The 15,044-nt window shown below is 41.4% G+C and overlaps 1 pseudogene; it reads right to left on the bottom strand.

The window, feature by feature from the left end:
* Nucleotides 1-12,177: 12,177 nt before the first annotated feature.
* On the bottom strand, nt 12,178-14,067 carry LOC100024871 (ADP-ribosylation factor-binding protein GGA3-like; annotated as a pseudogene).
* Nucleotides 14,068-15,044: the final 977 nt, after the last annotated feature.

The raw sequence follows: 15,044 nt of genomic DNA, 5'->3' as shown, positions 1-15,044 counted from the left end.
CTAGACTGATTTAATTTTTAACATCAAAGCATATTTATTTAGAGGGACTTCTAGGACTCAGGAAGATAATGCAAGTGTGAGTTTGCTCTTCTGCTTTCACGATTGTAGAATTCCAGGATGCCATCAAATGAGATAACAGGAAAGGAAAGTACTTTGTAAATCTTTTTTTCTTTTAAACCTCCCACCTTCTGTCTTAGAATCAGTTAGAAGTTCAGTGACTTGCTCAAGGTCACAAAGCTAGGACATATCTCTGGTCAGATTTGAACCCAGGGCCTAATCCAGACCTGTTGCTTTGTCCACTGTATTACAGAGTTCCCCCTTTTGCAAATCTTAAAATTCTATAACTACTATCATTAATGCCAAAACTGGAAAATTCTTTAGAGAAGAGTCCTTAACATTTTTGTATGTGTCATGGATCTCTTGGTAAGCTAGTGAAGACTTTTTTTTTTTTAAACCCTTACCTTTCGTCTTGGAGTCAATACTGTATATTGGCTCCAAGGCAAGAGTGGTAAGGGTTAGGCAATGGGGGCTGAGTGACTTGCCCAGGGTCACACAGCTGGGAAGTGTCTGAGGCCAGATTTGAACCTAGGACCTCCCGTCTCTAGGCCTGGCATAGTGAAGACTTTTAATGCCCTTTTAAAAATAATGTTTTACATGCCTAAAAGTTTTGGGGAGTTCAGATAAGGAACCCCTGCAGTAAGTAAAGAGTTAGAGCAACTTTGGGATGGTCTTAGAACAGGGGATATCGGAGGTGGGAGAGGCCTTATGGTAGAGTGTCAGAATTGGGAGTCTCAGAGCTGAGAGTGATCTTAGAATCTAGAATATCAGAACTTACAAGAGGTTGTAGAAAGTGATAGCTGGAAAGGAACTTCAAATATGGAAAGTCAAAACTGGGAAAGAACTTAGAACTTAGAATATCAGACCTTTCACAGGCGTTAGATTGTAAAATGTTAGAGCTGGAAGGAATCTTAGAACATGGAATGCCAAAATTGAGAAAGAACTTAGAATATGGAATAGCAGCTGGGAGGGGGCTTAGAACAGGGAATGTCAGAGCTGGGAGGTTTTTTGTTTAAATATTTTCTGTGTACAAGGCATTGAAAAGCAGCCCTCACGGCTCTTAGTCTATTAAGGAAGATGTACACATAGGATGGAGAAAATGCTTTTAGCTGAAAAGATCAAGGAAGGCCTCATGGAGGAAGTGATGTTTGAGCTGTGCCTTGAAGGAAGGGGAGATCTTCTAGAGGTCAGGATAAGGAGGGAATGTTCTGGGCAGGGAGGACCTGATGCTCTCAGAAGTGCCCAGAGGAGGGAGATGGCAAGAATGAGCCTGGGGAAGATTTGGGCTGGAACTACAGAAGGAATGAATTGGGGAATAAGGAAATAAAGGTGAAAGGGAAGCTTGAAGGCCCTTCCAGGCCAGGTGAAAGAGTGATTTTTTAAATTCTGGGCAATTTTTTCCCCATTCCCATAGCAAAATCTTGGACCTATCCAGTGTTTACATGAAATGGCCAGTAGTGAAGGTCAGTCAACAAGTTTGAAGTGTTTACTGTTTCTCAAGACACTGGACTGAATGAGGAGGAAATCCAAAAAAAATCAGAACATGCCTCCCAAAATGGAAACTATCAACAAGCTCTGGAAGATCTCAAACTGGAACTTATCCAAAAGATGGAAACCTGGAAAGAAAAATGGGAGAAAGAGATCAACAGTCTGACAGATAAGACTGCTCAATTGGAAAAAGAACTCGAAGCATCCAATAGAAGGGCAGACAAAGCTGAAAAGCAAAACCAGTCCCTAACGACCAGAATCAAGCAACTCAAAGAAAGCGAGATGATAAAACAGCAAGAATCAATAAAGCAAGCCCAAAAAATTAATGAATTAGAAGAAAACATAAACTATCTCACTGAGAAGGTCACCGATCTCGAAAACAGAGGGAGAAGAGAAAACCTCCGAATTATCGGTCTCCCAGAAAAACCAGAGATAAACAATAAACTTGATATTATTCTACAGGAGATTATAAAAGAAAATTGCCCCCACGTTCTGGAGCAAGGGGGAAAAATAGAAATAGAAAGGCTTCATAGAACACCTTCTATACTAAATCCCCAAAAGACAACCCCTAGGAATGTAATTGCCAAATTCAAGCGCTTCCAAGAAAAGGAGAAAATCCTACAAGAAGCCAAGAAGAGGAGCTTCAGATATAAGGGGGCTCCCATAAGGATCACACACGACTTAGCGGCTAACACACTAAGAGACCGCAAAGCATGGAACACGATATTTAGAAAGGCAAGAGAGCTGGGTCTCCAACCAAGAATCAACTACCCAGCAAAACTGACTATATCCTTCCAGGGGAAAGTATGGGCATTCAACAAACTAGAAGATTTCCAAGCATTTGCTAAGAAAAGACCAGAGCTCTGTGGAAAGTTCGATATCCAAGCACAGAAAGCAAGAGAAACATGAAAAGGTAAATCTTATCTTTTTCTTTAAGTCAAACTCTTCTATAAGGACTACATTTACATCAAATTATATATATTAATATGTGGGGAAAATGTTTTGTGTAACTCTCATAAATTGTAACATCATAAGAGTAGTTAGAAGAAACATGCATAGGGAAAGATTGGGGCATTAAGAAGATTTGGGGAAAGTGGGGGCAAAGAAAGGAAAAGGGAGGGGGGAACCATCGATAATACTAAGATTAACTTCAAGAAATAGGGGGGGACTCAATAGAATAATCTTTCCCATATAAAGATACACATGGGAAGGGGAGGGGAAGGTCTCTCATATGAGAAGGAGAGGAAGAGAGCGTGAAGTGGTATTACTTAAACCTTACTCTCAGTGAAATCAAATCTGAGAGGGAAGAACATCCAGATCCAGTGGGATCCTGAATTCTATCTTACCCATTAGGGCAAGAAAGAAAGGAAAATTAAGGAGGGGGAGGGGGAGGGAATATAAAAAGGGAGGGAAGGAGAGGGGGGGAGGGGAAGGGAGCACAAAAAGGGAGGGGCTAGAAAGGGAAGCATCTCAAGGGAGGGGACTAGGGGGACTGACCTAAAGTAAATCACTGGTTCAAAAGGAGAAAGCTAAAGAAGAAAGGTCAGAACTAGGGGAAGATATCAAAATGCCAGCGAATCCACAAATGACAATCATAACTTTGAACATGAATGGGATGAACTCACCCATAAAACGTAGACAAATAGCAGATTGGATTAGAACCCAAAACCCTACCATATATTGTCTCCAAGAAACACATATAAGACGGGTTGACACTCACAAGGTTAGAATTAAAGGTTGGAGTAAGACCTTTTTGGCCTCAACTGATAGAAAGAAGGCAGGAGTTGCAATCATGATATCTGACAAAGCCAAAGCACAAATAGACCTGATCAAAAGGGATAGGGAAGGTAAATATTTTCTGCTAAAAGGGAGTATAGACAATGAGGAAATATCACTAATCAACATGTATGCACCAAATGGTATAGCATCCAAAATTTTGATGGAGAAACTAGGAGAATTGAAGGAGGAAATAGACAGTAAAACCATATTAGTGGGAGACTTGAACCAACCACTATCAAATTTAGATAAATCAAACCAAAAAATAAACAAGAAAGAGGTAAAAGAGGTGAATGAAATCTTACAAAAATTAGAGTTAATAGACATATGGAGAAAAATAAATAGGGACAAAAAAGAATACACCTTCTTTTCAGCACCACATGGCACATTCACAAAAATAGATCATACACTAGGTCATAGAAACATGGCACTCAAATGCAGAAAAGCAGAAATAATAACTGCAGCCTTTTCAGATCACAAGGCAATAAAAATATTGATCGGCAAGGGTACATGGAGAGCCAAATCAAAAATTAATTGGAAATTAAATAACATGATACTCCAAAATCGGATAGTTAGAGAAGAAATCATAGAAACAATTAATAATTTTGTTGAAGAAAATGACAACGGCGAAACATCCTTTCAAACCTTATGGGATGCAGCCAAGGCAGTACTTAGAGGAAAATTCATATCCCTGAGTGCATATATTAACAAATTAGGGAGGACAGAGATCAAGGAATTGGAAATGCAAATCAAAAAACTTGAGAACGAACAAATTAAAACCCCCCAGAAGAAAACCATACTAGAGATCCTAAAAATTAAGGGAGAAATTAATAAAATCGAAAGTGACAGAACTATTGAGCTAATAAACAAGACTAGAAGCTGGTACTTTGAAAAAACAGACAAAATAGACAAAGTACTGGTTAATCTAATTTAAAAAAGGAAAGAAGAAAGGCAAATTAACAGCATCAAGGATGAAAAGGGGGATCTCACCTCCAATGAAGAGGAAATTAAGACAATCATCAAGACACTGGACTGAGCTCTGGGGATACAAAAAGGGCAAAGTTACTAAGATTTCCAGGAACTGACACCCAATAAAATAAGCAGTGTCTTGTTCAGTTGTGTCAGATTCTTCATGACCCCATTTGGAGTTTTCTTGGCAAAGATACTGGTGTGGTTTGCCATTTCTTTCTCCAGGGTGTCCCCATTTTACAGTTGAGAAATTGAGGCAAATAGAGGTTAAGTGACTTGCCTAGGGTCACATAGCTAGGAAGTGTCTGAAGCTGAATTTGAATCCAAAAAGATGTCTTCCTTATTCCAAGCCCAGCATTCTATCCACTGCGCCAGCTAGCTTCCCTATGTCAGTGAAAAGAAGCCTAAATTTTAGTGGACTGGACTGCCTTGTGTTCTGACTTCCCCCTCCTAAAGTCTTTAAGCAAAGGCTGGTTAACTATTTCGCAGGCATGTTAGGAAAGATTGCTTAGGAAAACTGTCAGATTCATGCATGTGGAAAGTTAGATTGCCTTTTAGTGCACATGGGGATAGGGATACGTCTAGGAGTGACCATGCACATAGTAGGTGCTGCTTTTCATGTGACTCCAGTGAGGTGGTGGAGGGATGGGTGGGGGGGAAAAAAGGGATCTCTGGGAGGGGGAGGGCAGGAGGAAAATCTGGCTGCTAGTGAGCCCTCAAGCTGTGCTCCCTCTGTGATTCTCTCCGTCCAGAAGAGTTGAATATGGAAAAGGAGGAACATATAAAATAGGTGGCTAGAGAAGGTCGGCTGACTAGGCAGGTGCCCAAATGGGAGCCCACTGGCACATGGTGGGTATGATGAGGGTTCTGGCTTCAGGACTTAGCAAGCATTAGCTAGCATCTTAACATCCAAATGGTCTCCTGGAGGTGCTCCCTGATTAGGCTCCTTAGTGGCACCATTCATTGGTCTCTCCAAAGGCGAGTGGGGCCAAGTACGGGGAAGAGAGGGCAGGAGGGTTAGAGCCTGAGCCTGCATCTCTCTGGGCCTCTGGCTCTGGATTTCACAATCTGCTTCAATGTTTGACCTGGAGGGGTCTGCAGAGAGAGGGACTGTGTCTTTGTTTCTGAGGCCCTCTGTGCATTGCTTATTCCTTCACCCTCTTACAGAGAGACACTGAAAGCTGGCAGGACCCTGAGAGATGAATGAAGCCAACCCCCTAATTTTACAGATGAGGAAATAGATGGAGGTAGGGGATCCCCTGCCACCTTCTGATATCCCCTGTTTGAAGGCTCCTCTCAGCTCTGACATCCCCTCTACTTAGGCCCCTCCCATTTTCATTCCCTATTTTGAAGTCCCAGATTGTTCTGAAATTCTGCTTTTTTTCTCTTAAGGGATAAAGGAGCCACCCTTCTGATCCTTGCTCATTCTGTATTTTCTCCCTGACCCTTACAATGTACTTAGTTTGCACCATCAGAGAAGTTCTTCCTGTTGATCATAATCCCTTTCTGGAAAGTGTATGGTGAGCTGGGCTATGTTTTCTCCCAGGGTTATGGTGAGGGGTTCTGTTCCTAACTCTAGCCCCTGGGAGAATAAATCATGGCTAGGGAGAGTCAGCAAAAGGGATCATTGGAAAATGTAGACGCAGGAATCCCTGCTTTCAAATTTCAACTCTGAAATTGGCTGGCTGTTTGACTCTAAGCAAGTCACTTACTCTCTGGGTCTATCCCTAGGTAAAATATATTTAGTAATATTTCAGGGTAGAATGGATGGCTTCCCTCGTTGGAGACCTTCAAGCAGAAGCTGGTCTGAGCTATTAGAAGAATCCCTTTCCTGTTATGAGCAGACCAGATGGCTGATGAATTCCTTTCAAGCTCTGAAATTCTGTATTTCTGTGAAGATTTCATGGATGGAGTAGTTTCTGAGGTGAATCTTGAAGGAAGGGGCAGAAAGAATGGGGGATAAACTGGACTCTTATTTAGTACATAATAGATTGTAGTCCTACCTGTGTCATGGGAGCATAGGCTTAGAGATGGAATGGACCTTCATACCTATTCAGTCCAATTCCTCCAAAGTCATGTAGGTCATTAAGTTGGCAGAGCCAGAATTTGAACTCAGATCCTCTGTCTGTAAAAGTAGTGCTCTCCACAGTGACATACCTTCACCCCAATTGGTGGATGGAGTTCATGCAAAGCCCCCCCAGCCAGGCAACTTCATTCAAAATCATCATCCATGACAATGAATCTCAGAACTAGCAGGAAGTTTAGGGACCATTTAGATATAAAGACCCAAACAGGACAGGTGCCTCTCCCAAGGTCACCCCAAGTTAGCAGAGTAAGCAACTAGACTCTAAGCTTCTATACTTCTAATTCTATGATGCTTGTGGCTCAGCATAAATGTGCTTCATTATCTGTCTGTCCTCTAGATGGAGATAGGAACTTGGAAATTATTTGGTTCCCTAATTTGTTAATGGGAGAAGAGAATTCCTCTGTCTACAAGGTCATACTGGAGGACTCAACATAGAATCGTGGGTTTGGTAGCAATAGATTCACTTTTTTATTTTAAATTTTTTCCAGATTACAAGACAATATAATTTTTAATATTTTTTCTGACAATTTGCAGTTTATATTCCCTCCTTCCCTCCCATATTTCCTTCCTCCCCAAGAAGGCAGGTAAAATGATATAGGTTACATTTATATTATCCTATAATATATATTTCCATGTTCATCATGTTGTGAAACAAGACATATTGCTTACACTAGAGAAAAATTAATAAAGGAAATAAAGTGAAAAATGGTTATGTCTCAATTTGCATTTGAACTTCATCTGTTCCTTCTATGGCAGTGGATGATATACTTTTTCATCATGAATTCCTTGGAATTGGCCTAGATTTATCCATTTCTGATAATAGATAAGGCGTTCACAGTTGATCATTGTACATTATTGTTGTTACTGTATACAATGTTCTCCCAGTTCTGCTCACTTCACTTTGCATCACTTCATATAAGTCATTCCAAGTTTTTTTGTTTTGTTTTTTGGGGTTTTTTTTGGTGCTCATCTTGTTTGTAATTTCTTATGACCCAATAGTATTCAGCCATCCCAATCGATGAGACAACCCTCCAGTTTCCAGTTCTTTGCCTTCACAAAAAGAACTGCTATAAATATTTTTTATAAGTAGGTTCTTTCTTCTTATCTTTGATCTCTTTGGAATGTAGACCTAATAATAGTATTACTGAGTCAAAGAGTATACACTGTTTTATAGCCTGTTGGGCATGGTTCCAGATTATTCTCCAGAATGGTTGTATCATTTCATAGTTCCATCAACCCTCTATGAGAGTCCCAATTTTTCCACATCTCCAACATTTAGCATTTTCCTTTTTTGTTGTGTTAGCCAGTTTGGTGGATGTGAGGTGATGCCTCAGAATTGTTTTAATTTGCATTTCTTTAAAAGTGATTTGGAGCATTTTCTCATATGCCTGAAGATAGTTTTAATTTCTTCATGTGAGAATTGCCTGTTCATATTATTGGGAATATTATAGATTTGGGGTTAATTAAAAGAGATTAGTGCCTAAGGATAGAATGAGGAATACTACAGGAGAAGACTAACGATATCCTTTGACCATTTATCATTTGGGGGATGCTTTGTATTCTTATAAATTTAACTCAGTTCTCAACATATTTGAGAAATGAAGCCTTTATCAGAAAGACTTGCTCTCAAGATTTCCCCCTAATTTGTTATTTGTCTTTTAATCTTGGTTGCATTGATTTTGTTTGCACAGAAACCTTTTAATTTAATATAGTCACGGTTATCTATTTTACATCTCGTAATGCTCTTTATGTCTTGTTTTGACCTAAATCCTTCTCTTGTCGATAGGTCTGACAGGTAAACTATTTTATTTTCCCCTAATTTAGTATCACCTTTTATTTCTAAATCATGTATTCATTTTATCCTTGCATATGGTATATGTATATGTGATGAGGTGTTGATCTAGGCCTAATTTCTGCCATACTATTTTGCAGTTTTCCCAGCAATTTTTGTCAGGTAATGAGTTCTTCTTTCCAAATCTTGAAACTTTATGTTTGTCACACAAACTTTTTTTTTTTTAGTTTACTCTGTTTAGTTTGGCATGTTGAATGTTTACTCTGGCATGTTGAATGCTTAATCTATTCCATTGGTCCTCCATTCTATTTCTTGGACAGTACCAGATTGTTTTGATGGTTGATACATAGTTTGATATATAGAAATATATACAGCTAAGCCACCTTCCTTTATATTTTTCCCCATTAATCTCCTTTATATTCTAGGTCTTTCATTCTTCCAAATGAGTTTCATTATTGTTTTTTTCTAGCTCTATGAGATAACTTTTGGGTAGTTTGATTGGTTTGGCACTAAATAAGTAAATTAATTTAGGAAGAATTGTCATTTTTATTCTATTTATTGGCCTGGCCTACCCATGAGCAATTAATATTTTTCCAATTGTTTAGATATGACTTTATTTGTGTGAAAAGTGTTTTGTAGTTGTGGTCATATAATTCCTGGGTTTGTCTTGGGAGGTAGACTCCCAAGTATTTTATATTGTCTATATTTCTTTTAAATGGAATTCTCCTTTCTATCTCTTGCTGTTGGGCTTTACTGATAATATAGAGAAATGCTGATTATTTATCTGGGTTTATTTTATATCTGAGCTGGCCTCAGACATTTCCTAGCTGTGTGATCTTGCACAAGTCACTTAACCCCCATTGCCTAGCCCTTATCACTCTTCTGCCTTGGAACCAATCAATACACAGCATTGATTCTAAGACTTCTAAGGTAAGGGTTTAAAAAAATCAAGATAGCTTAATTTCCTCATTGCCTGTCCTAATTACTTAATTTCTTCTTCTCTTATTGCTATAGCTAGGCTTTCTAGTACAATATTGAATAGTAGTGGTGATAATGGGAAGGCTTCTAGCTTATTCCCATTACAGATAATGTTTGCTGATGGTTTTTAGACAGATACTTTTAGATAGATAGAGGAATGTTCCATTTATTCCAATGTCCTCCAGGGTTTTTTACAGGAATGGTGATGCATTTTGTCAAAAGCTTTTTTCTGTATCTCTTAAAATAATCATATGGTTTTAATAGATTCACTCTTGCAAGAGGCTTAAAGACCATAGGATTTAGAACCAGAAGAGACCCTAGGCATCCTCCAATCCAACTCTCATCTTGCCAATGATTAGGCTTAGAGAAGGTAGGGTATTTGCTATTACTAGTTCACAATTAATAAAACAGCAGAGCCAAGCTTCTAACCCAGACCCTCCAATCCAGTGGTATCCACATCATATCACTGTCCCTGTGGCCTGAGCCCATCCCATATCACCTGGGCTATCTTTGTTACTTAGGCTTCACTCAAAGGACCTTCTGTTGGCAAAGTCAAATTGGTGACCTACATGAGTCTTGGGGTTGCTGTTCTTAGGAAGCTGCCTCAAAGGAAGAATCTGCCTCCAGAATTTCCTAGAATGTAAACTCCTTGAGAGCAGGGATTCTTTTTGCTTTGTTTCTATACCCCCTGGTACTTAGCACGGTAACTATCAGGCAACAGGCAATAAACATTTAATAAGCACTTACTGTATAGCTGGCACTGAGCAAAGCACTTGGGGTGCAAATAGAATCAAAAAGGAACAATCCTTGCCCTCAAGGAGCTTCCATTGGAAGAGGAGGAACAGAGAGAGAAAGAGAGAGAGATGGAAAGAGGGTAGAAAGAGAAGACATCCCTTCTATGATATTGGATCATAGTAAAATCTGGAGAGACAGAAGAATAGCTAGGTTTGTTGTGGGGGAGGGAAAAGGCCCATTACCAGCACATAACTACTTGGTGATTGACTGATTGTCAATGATCCTTGTTTCATAGATTTAGAGCTGGAATGGAACCTTGAAGGTCATCCAGCCACCCCTTATTTTACAGATGAGAAAACCAAGATCCATTGAAGTAAAATTGCTGGTAGCCATCAAGTCCATGCCGTCTGACACAGTCACAGGTGGAAACTGGGGACTGCATGGCCCCGGCCCCCAGGAATGATGGAAACACCCACTCAGACTCACCCTGTGTGTGACTTCTCTTATTATTCTTATTATATTCTTATTATTCCCTTTATTATTGGAATTGTTATGATTATTAGGAACCAATAAGGGAAAGTTCTCTTTTATATTTGAGTCTCGATAGCAAGAAGGAACTGGTTTCTGGGATGAATATTATGGGGACATTGAGGGGAAATAACACAACATAGAATATGTAATAGAGAAAGAAAAATTGGGAATAGTCTGATGTATCCTGTAGATTTTCGAGGGTTCAGAGGAAGAATGAGTAGGATGCCAAATATCTAGGCCCATAGCTAACCCAGCATAACACACCTATGACCCTGGAGTTCAGATAAACTTCAAGAAGACTCTTAGCAAGAAACCATTTAATCTCATTTTATGACATTGGTAGAATGAAATGGGCTGACTGGGTCCTGCATGGCATAATTTATTATTATTATGACTATTACTCATTAGGAGTATAAATGGACATAACATTTAGGTAGTGATAAACTTTACTTCAGCGTCATTAACTGGCCCGCCACATTGGAAGTTGTAAAGGCTGGTTTAAGATGAGAAGGCAAGAGTTTTGTGTATTAATTTTGGAGGACCAAGTCTAGCTTGTGGAATTTTTTTTCAAATCTACAGAAAATGTTTATTTGACATACAGCAAAACCAGTGCACCAAAGGCAGAATCAGAGATGCAACCTCAACATACAAACAAATTACCTTCATTAGGTTCAGTGCCTGAAGCTGAAGCTTCTACATTGCTACACCATTAAACTGTCTTTCCTGGGTAGGGTGGTGCAGCCATCAGAAAAGCTCGGGTATTCCTTATCTGTCATTTCATTCACTTCTATATCTGAACAGGGAAACCTGCTTTCTAAATGGGCATACAGGAGCTAAACTGAGATTTAATGTTGGCTGGGAAAGAACAGAAGGGATGTAGTTAGCTACCATTTGTAGCTAGAAAGTCTTACAAGCAGGGCCAGTTGCTGGTCGGTGAGCTTCAGTCAATCTCTTCTTTCATCAGCTTCTTCTTCCAGGCCCAACACTTTGGTGATGGTACCCAGACACTTGCAAGGAGGGTGGCGGGGCCAGACTGTCACTTGCAGCTTTGGACAAAGCCTAGTGCAACTTGCTGATGTTATCACTAATTCTATACACCCGAGAGTGCTCCAAAGTGTATGTAGAGGCATTCTTCAGAAGCCTGAATGGCAGGATGGGGAGGCAGTTCTTTATTCTGCACTAAGCAGGGAGAAGAGGTATCATTTCTATACCAGAGTTCATTGGCTCAGGCCTAGAACTAGCACGTTCCCCTATCCCTGCACTGCGCAAACACTGGTTGTTTTAACTTCCTCTGCTGTCTAGTTAGCTCTCTTGCTATAACTAACTACAGCACAGAGCCAGCAGACACCAGAAATAATACAAGACAGCTCGTTACCCTGGTGACATTTCCCATCCACTTCCAGCCTATAACACTGAGGAAGCAGTTGGAGGGTTTGGTCAGAATGCTCCCTGTGCCAAGGGTCTTTGGTGGTGGCAACAAACACGTGTTAATTTGAGGACAGAAGATCTGGAAACATCTTTCTCTACAGGCAGAGTTCTCATGGAACTAGTGAAGAAAATGATCCAGGCCAGATATTGCTTAGGAGATGAGGGAACCAGCCACGTCAGCAGTCGACTGTACTTTGCCCCTCAACTGTACCCTAATTTCAAGTTATTACTAGAGTAGAAGTAGGAAAAAAGAGGTGGGTGGGGAGTGGTTCGCTTCAAGACCAAGAAGGAGTGGCCAGTTTAGCACTGCCCAGGCCTCATGCTCTGTACTTAAGCACTATGCACTCAAGCACTGTGGTTGAGGAGCATAGGAACAAAGCAGGACTGTACTGTGGTCCTCTCCCTTTCTGGTGTAGCTGGCAGCATCCCTTGTCCACCTGGCAGCGATCATAGCTGTCCTGATAGGCCATAGGTTCCCCCATTGCTCCACCGGGGGAAACTGGTCCACTTCACCCACTTAATCAGTGCTGAGCTGATCCCCCAGGGCACAAGTCAGCCAGTAACGTAGCCTTACCTTCTCCTTCAGTGGGTTGGCCAACAACATAACTTGGGTTATGGCTGAGGAGGTTGGATAGGGTTGAATGGTGATAGTTCTATTCCTGATGGAGGCTGCAGCTTCACCTTCATGGACTTGGGCACGGCTGCCTGAAGTACGATGCTCTTGACAGGCAATGGAGCTGTGTTCAGCATGTTCACAACAACAACCAGCACATCAGGCCACCCGGGTGGACACTCCTTGGCAAAGTGAAAGAGGATGCGGAAGCCATTTTTGTCATAGGCTGTCACTGGAAAAGCATGGCTGGGTTTAATGGATTCCAATGGGATGTGGACATCAGTCAGGGAGACTCCATTTCCCCTCAGAGGGCTTCCCTGACTCACCCATAAAACGTAGACAAATAGCAGAATGGATTAGAATCCAGAGGTTCAGGTACAGGTTCCATGGGCTATTCCTTGTTGACTCTTTGGGAGCAGCACTAGGGGCTGGGTGAGTGAGGCCTAAGCACAACTGCTCTTCATCCAACAAGGAGAGGGAGTTGGTCACACTGCTGGCCCCAGGGGAGACTTTGGTCTGACTAGATGAGCAGTGGAAGGGGTGGAGGGGGTGGAAGGATAGGGATGTCTGGGGGGCGGGGGGGCGGGTTGTGGGGCCAACACTAGGGATGGGCTGCTGGATATATCCAGTTTGGCAAGATCAATGAGGGTGTTGAGGTTCCTGGAGGGGTGGCTTCCTTCAGGGTCAGATATGGCTAGGGAAGCCACCTCACCATTAATGACCTGTCCTTCAAGCATTTTTTTATAGGAGTTGATAACCCATGAAAGATTGTCACTGGCTTGCAGGATGTCTCCCAAACTGCTATCATTGTCTTCAGTCTCACTGGCCAATTTGAATAATGTTCTCCTCTTGGTTTCACATGATCATAAAGCTCCTTCATGAGTTCTTTATCTGCCTCTCATGAGTCCTCCTTACTATAAGGAACCAGCATCTCATTGAGAAGTTTTACATTGTTATTGACTTCCCCTAGAGGATGCTGTCTTTTGGTCACTTTCTGGATCCTAGCTTCATCCTCCTTCACCATGGAGTTCATCAACTTGTTGGCCTCTTGAAGGTCATCTGGATTTTTGCTTTTCAACAACTCGGCTAGGAGCTTGGATTTCTCCTCATCATCAAAAATGGGATTCTTGGGACGAGGTGGTGGGGAGGGGATCCATAGGAATCAGTGGGTCAGACTGCACAATCCCCTGCCTCTTAAGCATCTGGTAAGCATCCTGGATTTTTGATTCCTCCGACAGGGCTACTGTCCAGCTTTATAGCAGCTCAATGACTTTCTCTGAGATCCTGTCCCCCAAATACTGTGGCATATCTGTATCAATCTGGGATGCAGCCTGTGGTTAGGCAGGGGCCAGGACTTCTTGTCACTGCATTTCCATGCATAATCATTAAGGCTTAGTTTGCCTCCCATTCTTGTGGGTACTGGATTTTGTGAGCCAGCAGCCGGACAGCAATCTGAGATCTATGCACCCTCTACAGCTTTGGGACTCACCCTTCAAGCTCCTTGTTGATCTGATCGCAGAAGCCAATAATGTACTCCCAGTCCTCCTGGCCGTTGGAAGGATAGGTGACTTTATTAAGCCAGGACTCCAGGCTTTCCCCTTCGGCCTCCGCCATCTTGTAGCCTCCTGGCCTGGGAGCCAGCTTGTGGAATTTTTAAAAGAACCTATAAAAATCTTTTAATGGAAGGTAGTATGATACAACAAGGAGTTCCAAAGTCAGAGAAGCTGGGTTCAAATCTTTCCTCCAATGCTTATGTACGCCATATAATCTTGATTATATTCTTATTCCATTCACATCGACAACTGGAGTCCTTAGATAAGGTTCCATGTCTTCTGTTGGGGTTTTAGGAATACCCTTCAAGGACTGGGGTCATTTTTCTCTAATGCCACTGAGAAGAGTCCCCATTCCCTTATATTCTCCCCAATATTAACTGCCAGCGATTAGTGCCCCAGCATCATTTAATCAATTAATATTAATTAGCTTTTGTTGTTGTTCAGCCATGTCTGGACTCTACATCACCCCATGGGCCTTACCCAACATTATCCAGGTAAAAAGTGGCAAAGCTGATCCTTGGACTCAAAACACAACCCACTTTCCATTGTGCTGAGCTGTCTATGAGGAGTACTGGTCAGGGAATGGAGCTCTTTGGGAGACCAGTGCTATTGGGTAATGGGGAGGCACTGAAAAGTTAGGAGGAAAACAGTGAGGGCTCAGAAATGACAAGATTTCTTTTGAACAATTCAAATGTCTTCACTACAATAGTTCAGGTAAGATGTAATATATGCCTGTTGTGGTCTAGGTGAGTGGAAAGGAAAGAGAGTAGAAAGAATAACAGCAAGCATTTATATCAGGCATTAAGATTTGCAAAACAACGAGGGTTAATTCATTTATTTGTTCCCTACCACAACCCTGTGAGGGAGAGTCTATTATTATCCCCATTTTACAGATGAGGGAATTGAGGCTGAGAGAGTAGATGACTTGCTTAGGGTTACATAGCCTGTAAGTCCCTAAAATTGGATTCGGACTCGGCTCTTCCCTAACTCCAAGACCAAGGTGCTTACCCCGGTAGAGAGTCACTTTGCTCCCACTTC

Source organism: Monodelphis domestica, chromosome 5, assembly GCF_027887165.1.
Source record: "Monodelphis domestica isolate mMonDom1 chromosome 5, mMonDom1.pri, whole genome shotgun sequence".
Taxonomy (NCBI): domain Eukaryota; kingdom Metazoa; phylum Chordata; class Mammalia; order Didelphimorphia; family Didelphidae; genus Monodelphis; species Monodelphis domestica.
This window is presented reverse-complemented; position numbering and strand designations above follow the sequence as displayed.